General features: G+C 40.1%; 1 long non-coding RNA gene across 2 annotated transcripts in view; it reads left to right on the plus strand.

Annotated features, from left to right (window-relative positions):
* The first annotated feature begins 1,565 nt into the window (after positions 1-1,565).
* The window catches only part of LOC131998166 (uncharacterized), a 265,958-nt gene continuing 254,687 nt past the window's right edge, over positions 1,566-12,836 (plus strand). The window contains exon 1 of one of the 2 annotated variants that reach the window (XR_009398635.1): positions 1,566-1,877. This is a non-coding gene — a long non-coding RNA (uncharacterized LOC131998166). Of the gene's footprint in view, positions 1,878-2,686; positions 3,125-12,836 lie in introns of those variants that run through there. The other variant, XR_009398631.1, reaches the window with a different exon arrangement.

Consider the following 12,836-nt stretch of genomic DNA (forward strand, 5'->3'; position numbering starts at 1 on the left):
GAACCTGATATAGCTTCCATATAAACCGATCTCCCGATTTGACTTCTTGAGCCCCTGGAAGCCGCAATTTTTATCCGATTTGGCTGAAATTTAGCATGCGGTGTTTTGTTACTACTTCCAACAACTGTGCCAAATGCCGACCAAATCAGTCTACGACCTGGTATAGCTGCCATATAAACCGATCTCCTAATTTGTGCATCTTTAGCACGTGAAAGCCGCAATTTTTGTCCGATTTGTTTAATATTTTGCACATCCGTTCTGTTATGACTTCCAACATCCAAAAACCCAAAATCTATTTCCCTTAACTTAACTTATTTTGTATAAAATTTTAGCAGAATCCATGGTGGTGGGTTTCCAACATTCGGCCCGGCCAAACTTACCACGCTTTTACTTGCTATATACAAGATATCGGATATTGACTTTTTGAGCCGCTAGAGGGCGCAATTATTATTCGACTTGGCTGAAATTTTGTCTGAAGTGTTTTGGTTTGACCATCAACATCTGCGCCAAGTCGGTTCCTTACCTTGTAAAGCTCTCATATAATCCGAGCTCGGATGTGGACTTTGTGAGCCTCTAGAGCTCGCAATTTTTTTCGGATTTGGCTCAAATTTTGCATGAAGTGTTCTGGTTAGACCATCAACAACTGCGCCAAGTATGACCTAAATCAGTTCACAACCTGATATAGCTCCAATATCAACCGATCTGCCGATTATACTTCTTGAGACTCTAGAGGGAGCAATTCTTATGCGATTTGGCAGAAATTTTGTGCAATAAATGTCACTTTGGTGTCAATAGGTTCATAACTTGGTATAACTGAAGTAATTCTTATCCGTTATCCTTTGTTTGTCTATAAAGAGATATCGGCCAAAGAACTTGACATATGTGATTCATGGTGGAGGGTGGATTCGGCCCGGCCTAATATAGCAGGCTTTTACTTGTTTTTTTTTTCTTGGTCATTGCTGTGATTTGATTGATACATTTGGTTTGGTTTGTTTAGAGAATGCTCTTTTGTGTCTAGTAACGACCTCTGGTGTTCAAATGGATGGATGCCTTAACATCCTTTAAATTCTAACTAGATCCTAGTTAGAATATGAAATTTTTTTCCGGCTTAGCCAAGACTTCAACCTTTCGCTTAGAATGAATAATGAATTTCATGGTAAGTAAAGTTGCTTTACGTAGCATCCTGTAGAGGGATGCAATAAACAAGCAATAAATAAAATGCCCATGAGCGCCATCAGCTACATGAGGGTTAAAACTGTCTTAAACTACCCTGCAACTACAACTCTAATAACTCCACAAAGCAGAGTTGTATTTCAATTACTATCAGATAACAGCACTTTCTCAACTGAGAGAACTTGGCAGCATTGTCTAAATAACGGTTTTTAATTAGATGAGAGTTTTTTCAGTAAAATTCACCACAGCTGCACGAAATAACAAAAACACTTTGCACGAAACACCATCAGCGAGAGAGTTGCAGCCAGTGACATTTCCATACTGACAACACAAAAGCTAAGGCAAAGCAGGACATACACCTGACATTTACTGTTGTAACAACGACAGTTACGGACGTGCGTTAACGGATAAATACAGTGACTAAAAGAAAAGAAAAAAAACGGTAAACTTTAAAACTTAAAGCAAAGAAGAGTGACCAAAGGAGGAAAAAGTGAAAAAGATACAAAAAAGGGATAAAAAAAGGAGTTGAAAAAAATGGAAATTCTTTAATGAAAAAGTGTTTTCGGTCAAAGCAAATTTTAAGAAGAAATTAAGGAAAATTTCAAGAAAAATCACTAGTGAATATAAAAAGCAAGTGAAGTTTAAAAGAAAAGGAGAGAGAGAGAGAGAGGGAAAATAGAAAAATACAAAAAACCTTAAAAACGGTAATGCCCAGTTAGTTGTACAAGAATTCTTAAACTGTTTGAATTTCAACTTGAGACTTGGTTTTATTGTAAAGATTTTTTTCCTTTCCTTTTTTGATATCTGTCTACTAGGTATAGCATACATGTATATGAATTTTATATGAATTTATATATGCTTTACATATATATATAATTGTTTAGATGTCCATTTGTATGTGCATATCGATATGTATGTACATACATGTGTACAATTATATGTTTAAAGTTGGGTGTATGGGCTGTGGATACACATGTTCCTATCAACCAGCAAACCAAACAACAGTCATAAGGATTTTCCTAAATCCACCATCATGGTGAAATAAATTCCACCACTTGTTTCAAGTAAGCTTTCATTAAGCATGTGCTGCTAGTGCTGCTGCTGGTGCTGCTGCTGTTGTTGACTACTGTGATGGTGATGCTTAGATTGATATGAGAGGCTGAGAGACCAGAGGGGATTTTGTTAGTGACGTTGCATTGGCATGCCAGTAATGGCAGAGCCTAAGAAATGATTTGCCTAGAATAGGGGGTTTTGGCCATTCATTGCTGGACTGTGATTTACGGTAAAGCCTGCCCTACCCCCATGGCCAGCCATATGACGAAGCATAACAAAACTTCGTGTTTTGAGGTGAATTACTCTCTCTCTCACACACTCTCATAGGATAACTCTCTGGTTTTTGCTTAATGCTCTCTCTCGCGTTTTGGGGCTTTTCCTTCTAGTGGGTTTGTGTGTGTGTGTGTGTCCATGTGTGTTTGTGTGTTGCAGAGTTGTGTTTATGTTTCCTAAATGCGTGTCTCTATGTCTGCCGAAAGCAAAAAGCTTCGGTATTTCGCTGTGTGCGGTAAAAATTTATCAATTTTCATTTTCAGTTTCATTCCGACTGTTTAGGGCGGTTCCGCAAGCAGGTTGCAAAGTAGTTAAAGGATGTGTTAACATTTCAGCCAAACTGTAAAAGAATCCACAAATCACAACCAACCAACAAAAAAAGTTACAAAATTGTAAAATTGAATGCTTTAAAACATAACGAGAATATTCAAGAAAACCAAATTGGAAACAGAAAGTGTGAAAAATTTACAGTTTTTGCCAAAAGAAAAATTCCTTGCATAGTGTCAAAAAAAAAAGGAAAAACCAAAAAAATGTGAGCAAAAGCTTCAAAGTCTACTGCCATAAACGGTATGCTGATTACATGAGTGGTTGAAAACATTTTGAGAAGCTAAAAATCCAAAAAAATGTAAAGTAAAGTAAAGTGAATTTTAAGTTAAAAATCTAGAAATTATAGAAATATTTGCGTTTTTTTCTCTTTGAATAAGGGAAATGGTGTTTGTGGGAATTTTAAAGAATCTCCACACAACAAAGGAGTAACAATTAAAAATCACCTCGAAAATGTTGCCTTGATTTTTTGACTTACACAGAGTTTGCTGCTGCTGCTGTTGCCTTCGCCTGCATATACCATACATATTTATATATAGTATAGAGGACCCTGAAAGTATGCTGTGTGAATTTGTGAATTTCTAATTACCTCCTTGGTATAGGCAACAAACACAAAAAAAAAAAACAATTTCAAATTCATGTTCTATGGGGGCTAAGGGAATTGTAATCGTTTTTCTTTTAACATTAATTTTAGCCAAAAATTTTCTTTGTCTCCTTTTTACATTATGCTCCTCTTCCTCCTCCTCCTGCTGCTCATCGTCATCATTATTCGCATCTTTCTCATCTTTGGCTTTTATCTTGGCAAGATGATATTGAAAATTTTTTATACGTCTCCTTATTTAGAAAATCTTTTGGGCTCCTACAACGCACCTCTTTCCCATTCCCATTAAAGTCGGAACAACACACGCCAGCACACACGCGCCCTCTGCTGTTATTTGCTTTTGAAGTGCACACAACACATACTTGGGCTTACATGAAGCAAGAATATGGGTCCATGTCCTCTTTTTTTGCCTTCTATTCACATGCCAGAGTGTGTTTGTGTTTGTATTTGTGTAAGTGTAAGTGTATGTGGAGTATGTTTGCCAGAGTATTGACAGAACCACAATCATGTCAGTTATCCAGCCAACTTTAACAGCCACACAGTCTGTGTACCAAAATACAGGAATAGCAACAGCAACAACATGTTTTCTCACATAAACAAACAACAATGCCAACAAAAGCACACCACTAATATTACTCATATCCCACCATATAAAGGCACACACATTCATTCACTCTCTCTGAGCCAAAAAAAAAAAAAACCAAATCCAAAAACACAACAACCTACACGCACTCTTTGCGACTATCACCCAAAAAAAAAAAAAAAATGTCTGCTAAGAAGAAGAATAAAAAGAAAAAACAAAATGCCTTTACAAAAATAGGAAGAAGAAGAAGCATCAGCAGCAGCCGCAGCAGTAGCAAGCAACTCACAGTAAGAGAGTAGCCCTTCAAATAAAAAGGGAGAGGCAAAATTAGAAATAAACTCAAAACACACTGCAACAACAACAACAACGACAACCAACTAACTAATCTTTAATGACAATTTCTACAACAAACATTTTGCGATAAGTCCACTCACATTTTACCACTCTCTACCCCTCACCCTCTCCTTCTCCGTTGGCCCATGAATTTATGTCATTTTCCCATTAACCTCCATGTTGGGTTGTTTTTGTTTGTCTCACAAAATCTCTAGTAAACGGCCGCCATTGAGCATCAGTGTTGCCAATTTTTTTTTTTTTTTTTTGTTTGTTTGCTTTAAGGTTTTCCTGTTAGGGGAGATAAGTAAAAGTGCGGTTAAGTGTCGTTAATGGACCAAATGCAAACTTTTCTCATAAATTTGAATGTTGTGTGAGATTGCAGCATATGTGTGGCAAACTGTATTCGAAAAGGGTTGGTGTTTGCTCTAAAGGTAAGGTGCATAGACATAAGATTTTAATCAGTGCTCCAGATAGTAATTAAATGCTACGGTTTTTATAGACTTCTGCTTCATAAATGCTTGGTGTTAGGATGTAAGAAGAAGACGAAGCCACTGGGAGCAAAATCAGTGCTGAAGGGCGTATGACCTATTAATTCAACATCTTGAGTACGATCGGGCCACTTTAGCGCAGAGGTTAGCATGTCCGCCTATAACTCTGAACGCCTGGGTTCGAACACTGGCGAGACCATCAGAAAAAATTTTCAGCGGTGGTTTTCCCCTCCTAATGCTGGCAACATTTGTGAGGTATTGGGTTGCCCAAAAAGTAATTGCGGATTTTTTAAAAGAAAGTAAATGCATTTTTAATGAAACTTAGAATGAACTTTATTCAAATATACTTTTTTTTACAATTTTGTTCTAAAGCAAGCTAAAAGTAGCAGCTGATAACTGACAGAAGAAAGAATGCAATTACAGAGTCACAAGCTGTGAAAAAAATTGTCAACGCCGACTATATGAAAAATCCGCAATTACTTTTTGGGCAACTCAATAGCTTATCTTCGAAATTAACCTGCTTATGGACAAAAAAGGAATCTGTGCAAAGTTTCAGCTCAATATCTCAATGTTTAAAGACTGTAGCGTGATTTCAGCAGACGGACAGAAGAAAGAATGCAATTACAGAGTCACAAGCTGTGAAAAAAATTGTCAACGCCGACTATATGAAAAATCCGCAATTACTTTTTGGGCAACACTATGCCCTGTAAAACTACTCTCCAAAGAGGTGTCGCACTGCGGCACGCCGTTCGGACTCGGCTATAAAATGGAGGCCCCTTATCATTCAGCTTAAACTTGAATCGGACTGCACTCATTGATATGTGAGAAGTTTGCCCCTGTGCCTTAGTGGAATGTTAATGGGCAAACTTTGCATTTGAGTACGATCAGTGTTTAGCGACTGCCATTCAAACCTTGCAACACCTCGAAATATTTCAATGTGCGACACCATAAAATTTATATTTTTTTAATTGCCTTGGCATTTTCAGTAGATCGACCAATATCCACAAAGTTTTAAATGCTAATAGCTGAGGTAATTATTAAATAAGCTTCAAAGTTTCAGTTTATTTCTGGATGCGAAAAACTCATTGCAGGATCGATTGTTAAACTTTTATACCCATCATCGAAGGATGGGGGTATATTCATTTTGTCATTCCGTTTGCAACACATCGAAATATCCATTTCCGAACCTATAAAGAATATAAATTCTTAATCAGCGTAAAAATCCAAGGCGATCTAGCCATCTCCGTCCTTCTGTCCGTCTGCTGAATTCACGCTACAGTCTTTAAACATTGAGATATTGAGCTGAAACTTTGCACAGATTCCTTTTTTGTCCATAAGCAGGTTAATTTCGAAGATAAGCTATTGGGTTGCCCAAAAAGTAATTGCGGATTTTTCATATAGTCGGCGTTGACAAATTTTTTCACAGCTTGTGACTCTGTAATTGCATTCTTTCTTCTGTCAGTTGTTAGCTGTTACTTTTAGCTTGCTTTAGAAAAAAAGTGTAAAAAAATTATATTTGATTAAAGTTAATTCTAAGTTTTATTAAAAATGCATTTACTTTCTTTTAAAAAATCCGCAATTACTTTTTGGGCAACCCAATATATTGGACTTTATGTTGATATAGTCCCCATATAGACCGATCCGCCGATTTAGGGTCTTAGGCCCATAAAAGACAATGAGTTGCATTAGGCCACTCGACATCCATCTTTAATTTGGTCCAGATCGATTCAGATTTGGATATAGCTGCCTCGATTTAAGGTCTTGGGCCCATAAAAGATGCATTTATTGTCCGATTTTGCCAAAATTTGGGACAGTGAGTTGTGTCAGTCCATTCGTCATCCTTCTTGTATTTGGGTCAGACCGATCCAGATTTAGATATAGCTGCCCTATAGACCGATTTCTCCATTTAAGGTTTTGGGCCCATAAAAGGCGATTTTAAACCAACCTAGCCAAGTCTGTCCGTCTGACGTTAATCTCCTTTTTACACTGCAAGACTGCAGTGTAAAAAGGAGATTAATTACCCCCCTAGGGTAATTTTACTGTCCGCAAAATATTCACACTCGACATCCAGCACCACCTCACGCATTTCGTGATCGCCCGGATCTCCACCTGTAGTACCGTATTATGATCAAGCAGTCTAAAACAGATCTCGTTCCCGGGATTCTCAATGTAGACCCCCAGGCCTACTCTGTCCTCGTCCTAGCTTAGATACATCCGTGTAACATGATCTTCAAGATGGCAATACTAGTGTTCCGTCAATCCAAGAGTGTACCACTGGCAACAGTGCCACGCACTCGACTTCAAGGTTCATCTCAGGTATCCGTTTGGAAACCTCTTCCCTTCCTTCCAGGTTTCCTATCGCCGCCTCGATTATACCGCGATGGTATGAGCTGCTCCCATCCTCAATACATTCTCCCAACGCCTTAAGTCTCATAGCCGCAGTGGCTGCCTCACACTTAATCTGTATGTCAATGGATCGGATATCTAGAAAAATCTCCAGTGCTTTAGTGGGCGTGTTTCTCAACGCTTCGCCAAGACAGTGTGTTCTCTGAACCTGTAGTATGGTCCTTATGTTGCACTTTTTTTCCATAGCTGTCCACCAAACTACTGAGGGCTAAGTAAGTATTGGTCTAATCACGCTGCTGTACAGCCAGTGGACTATCCTGGGATTCAGGCCCTATTTCGAGCCTGCGGCCCGTCTACATATTGCCCAACATCTGTGAGCCTGAGAGCACGCTCTTAAATATGACACTTCCAATTCAGTTTCCCGATCAAGATCACACCTAAGGATTTTACCTTGTCAGATATCGAAATCGTTCTTTTGAGGAAAAGTGGTTCGTTAAATTGGCCCACCTTCGTCTTCCTCGTGAACAAGCATGTTTCAGTCTTCTCTGGATTAACATTGAGACCTCTGGGTCTAGTCCAGTCATGTGCCATAAGCAAAACGCTTTCGAACCTTCTGCATAGCTGGTTCGGGTCCTTACCCCTTAGAAGTATTATAACATCGTCTGCATAGCAGACGGGTTCAAGTCTCTTCTGCATAGCTGGTTCGGGTTCCTACCCTTAGAAGTATTATAACATAGTCTGCATAGCAGACAGGTTCAAATCTCTCCTTAGTCAACACCCGTAATAGGTTATTTATGTTGGCCACCGAAAGGAGTGGCGATAAAATGCCCCCCTGTTGCATGCCACTTTCTCCCTTATATTTATGCCATGGGACAAGCAATTTATCCATCTGTTCCTTAGCATATCCAGTCTGTAAGCATCGAGTCCACCCGGTACTGGTCTAAGGATTGGATCAGTGTGTCGGTCCGCACATTAAAAACCCCCTCGATGTCAATGCATACTGCCAGGGTGTACGTTTTGGCACCGAAGTATTCTATTTTATGCACAACCTCGTGCAGGGCAGTCTCCACCGACCTTCCCTTGACATAGGCATGCTGTTTGTATTTGAGCAGTTTGCTGGATGTCCTACTCTTTAACATGGTGTCCACAATACGTTTTATGGTTTTGAGTAGAGAGGACGTAAGGCTTATGGGTCTGTAGGCCTTTGGTGTCGCGTAACTTGCCTTGCCGGGCTTGGGTATAAACACCACCCTTGCCTCCTGCCAGGCTTTTGGAGTATATTCAAGTCCTAGGCACGATGTGAACGTTTGGGCCACACGAGGCGCCAGATAGTCTGCCTCTTTGTGTAGTCCATCAGGTTCGGGTGACTTAAATGGTTTGAAGCTCTTCAAGTATTCCTTCACCATAAATTCCGCTTTTATAAACCTTCGATCCACATCATTATTCCAAGATTCCGGTGTCTCCGTAAGCCCCTTCGTATCCTTTGGAAAATGGGTTTTCATCAAAAGCCTCAACATGTTCTCCGTTGTCTCTGCACTCACTCCGATGTCGTCAACTAAAGTTTTAGTTTGGACATGGGTTTATGAGAGAAACTTTTTTATCTTGGCGACGTCATTAAGGCTATCGACCTGTTCGCAGAAAAGTTTCCAGGAGAACGTTTTGCCGCTCTGGTAATCTTATTGCATTCCTTGAGCTGTGTGTAATACACATCCCACTACCACATCCATAGTTATATCTAAATAGGGGCTTGTCTGGATCTTCAGATCCTTAATTGCCAAATCGGTCTATATGGCAGCTATATCCAAATATGTTCCAATTTGGCCCGTTCAAGAACTTAACCTGCGTGACGCAAAAATACGTAGCTGTGCCAAATTTAAGCTCAAGATCTTAATTGTTAAGGGCTGTAGAGTGATTACCACACATAGATGTGCAGACGGACAAACACACGGTCATTGTTAAATCACCTTAAAATGTTACGATGATCCGAAATGTATATACTTTGTAGGGTCGGAAATGGATATTTCGATGTATTGCAAATGGAATAACTAAATGACCTCTATCCTAAGGTGGTGGGTATAAAAATAATTATGGGAGTTGTTGTTTTCGCACATTTAAATACCTACTTTTATGATTTTTGCCATTGGATATACCAGAAATTTTGTACCTAACGCGAAACTTAAAAAATTATCACTTTCACCATCAGCATTCGATCGAGCTGCCCAACATACTGACTGAGCACAGTGCAGTGCCGCGCACTAAATTGCAATTATGTGCAAGCCTATGGGCTTGCTTGGGATCATTTTCTTAAAAAATTATCACTTTCACCATCAGCATTCGACCGAGCTGCCCTACATACTGACTGAGCATAGTGCAATGCCGTGCACTAAATTGCAATTATGTGCAAGCCTATGGGCTTGCTTGGGATCCTTTTCTTATGTGTGTCACCGTAATTTGCAATAGAGTGAGTAACTTTGCCCTTCACTGGTCTATACTCTCAAATACTCACCATTTCTCTCTAGTAGTAGAGACACAAGAGAATAATTATTGGTCCGTCAAAGGATTTATCGATTGCGGCTATCGAGACACTTGCCATTAAAGAGTTTTTGGTTTTACAACAAAACAAAGTTCCTTTTTATCGTAGATGAAGCTGCTCAAGGGTGAGCAATAAACACAGTTAGCTACGCTTATTAATGCTACGAAATGTTACATGGTTTAAGTAAAAGCAAAACTTAGTGATAAAAGTATTTTGTTTGTCGTAGAAAAGTCACTGTCATTGATGTGTGAGAAGTTTGTCCCTGTTCCTTAATGGAATGTTTGTTTGTTTAATTGGCTATGGCAGAATATTTGTTCCACTAGCCGAACGTAGAATAGCGTTCCAAGCGCCTCGATCTTCTGCGCTCATTCTTAAATCTCTGACACCAAGTTTCGAGGTGTCTCCCACCACTTGATATTTCCATTGGGTTTTTGGTCTTCCCGGTTTGCGTGTACCACCGTGTTTGCCTTCAAAAGACTTATTTGCAGGAGCTTCTTCATCCATTCTGACAACATGACCTAGCCAACGCAGGCGTTGTATTTTATGCGCGTAACTATGCTATCGTCGCCATACAGCTCGTGGTTCATACGTCGCCCATATTCTCCATTAACGCAAACTGGTCCATATATTTTACGAAGAATCTTTCTCTCAAATACTCCAAGCACTGCCTCATCTGCTTTCACAAGTACCCATGCTTCAGAACCATAGAACAGCACGGGTAGTATCAGTGTGTTGTAAAGTGTAGTCTTCGTCCGTTGAGAGGTGGCCTTGTTTCTAAACTGCTTACTTAGTCCAAAGTAGCGTCTGTTTGACAGTATTATTCTTCGCTTTATCTCAAAACTGGTGTCATTCGTTTCGGTTACGGCGGTGCCGAGGTAAATAAAGTTACTGACTATCTCAAAGTTGTGGTTCCCAACTTTCTCCATTTTGTTTATCTGCTTGGTGGTGCAAGGCTTTTTGGGAGTTGAAACCATCCATTTCGTCTTATCTCCATTTAATGCCAGATCCAGTTTCACTGACTCTCTTTCGATTCTTTCAAAGGCTGCAGTTACTACTTCCGGTGACCCACCTATGATATCGATGTCTTCCACATAGGCGAGTAGCATGTGTTCTCTCTTGAGTAGAGTGCCATATCTATTCACATCTGCATTTCGCATAATTTTCTTCAGCAGGATATTAAAGAGTTAACACGATAGGCTCTCTCCTTCTCTGAAACCTTCTTTGGTATTAAATGCTTCCAAGAGATTCTTTCCTATTCTTAATGAGAAACGCGTATCAGAAAGTGTCATCCTGCAGAGTCTTATTAAGTTTGCAGGGATACCAAACTCAGACATGGCTTGAAATACCTTTGAACGTACAGGAGTATCGAAGGCGGCTTTGTAGTCAACAAAGAGATGGTAGGTGTTGATTTGTCCTTCTCGGGTCTTTTCCAGGATTTGGCGCAGTGTGAACATATGGTCTAGGGTGGATTTATCAGGTGTAAAGCCGCATTGATAGGGCCCAATTATCTCATTGACTTTAGGTTTTAATCTTTCACAAAGTATGCTCGAGAGTATCTTGTATGCGATGGGGAGGAGACTTATTCCACTGCAGTTGGCACATTCCGTCTTGTCTCCTTTCTTGTGTACGGGACATACTATGCTGAGGTTCCAATCATCGGGTATGCGTTCTTCTAGCCAGATTGCGCAGATAAGCTGATGCATACGCCTTATCAGCGTGTCGCCTCCGGTATTAAATAGTTCAGCGTGTAATCCGTCGGCTCCTGCTGCCTTGTTGTTCTTTAGTCGGGTCACTGCTACTTGGACCTCATTCTGACTAGGAGGTAAACATTCTATACCATCATCAGGGATTGGTTCTGCGGTATCCTCTTCGCCGCCAACGTCGGACACTAGCAGTTGGGTAAAATGTTCTTTCCATAACCACAGCATGTTATCTGTGTCGAATACCAGATTTCCTTCTTTGTCTCTGCAGGAGGATGTGCCTGCACCAAAGCCATCGGTTTGATGTTTAATTCTTTGCTAGCATTTCCGGACTTCATTCGGACTCCTGTACATCTCAATTCGCTCACACTCACGTTTTTCCATTTCCTTTTTCTTTCTGCGGAATAGACGTTTCTCCTCTCTCCTTTTCTCTCGATACCTTTACTTCATGTGGAGTGTTGCTACTGATTGCAGAGTTGCTCTATATGACGCATTCTTGGCTTCAGTAGCATCTCGACACTCCTGGTCGTACCATGGGTGTCTTGGGGGAGGCTTCCGGTACCCAAGTACGGATTTCGCGGTATTTTCCATGGAGTGGGCAATAGTTTGCCACTGCGCCATTATTTCATCGCAACAAGGAGTGCTTTCATCAAGCAGTTGGGTCAGTCAAGTGGAGTATGCCGCTGCCATTTGTTGTGTTTGCAGCTTTTCAATGTTCAGCTTCCGTGAAGTATCAGATCGTTCTTTCCTCTCCATGTTCAAGCGCGTGCTAACCTTTGCTGCAACAAGGTAATGATCCGAATCTAAATTCGCTCCACGGATCGATTGTAGTGGGGTGCCCAAAAAGTAATTGCGGATTTTTCATATAGTCGGCGTTGACAATTTTTTTCACAGCTTGTGACTCTGTAATTGCATTCTTTTTTCTGTCAGTTATCAGCTGTAAATTTTAGCTTGCTTTAGAAAAAAAGTGTAAAAAGAGAATATTTGATTAAAGTTCATTCTAAGTTTTATTAAAAAAGCATTTACTTTCTTTTAAAAAATCCGCAATTACTTTTTGGGCAACCATACATCTAAGACGTTGGATGAGTGCCTTCCATATGTGATCAATTTGGTTCCTCGTGTTCTGATCGGGTGACAGCCATGTGGCTTTGTGAATATTTTTATGTTGAAATCTGGTGCTACTAACTGGCATGTTTTTTGCCGCGGCGAAATCTATCAGCCCCAATCTATTACCGAACGTTATCTCGTGGATGCTAAACTTTGATGTATTCCTTCCCTATTTTCGCATTCAAATCTCCCAGAACGATTTTAATATCATGGGCGGGGCAGCGGTCATATTTTCTCTCTAGGCGCTCGTAGAAAATATCCTTGGTCTGCTTGTCCTTGTATTCCGTCGGTGCATGGGCACAAATAAGGCTGTTGTTGAAGA

The sequence above is a fragment of the Stomoxys calcitrans genome, chromosome 1, assembly GCF_963082655.1.
Source record: "Stomoxys calcitrans chromosome 1, idStoCalc2.1, whole genome shotgun sequence".
Taxonomy (NCBI): domain Eukaryota; kingdom Metazoa; phylum Arthropoda; class Insecta; order Diptera; family Muscidae; genus Stomoxys; species Stomoxys calcitrans.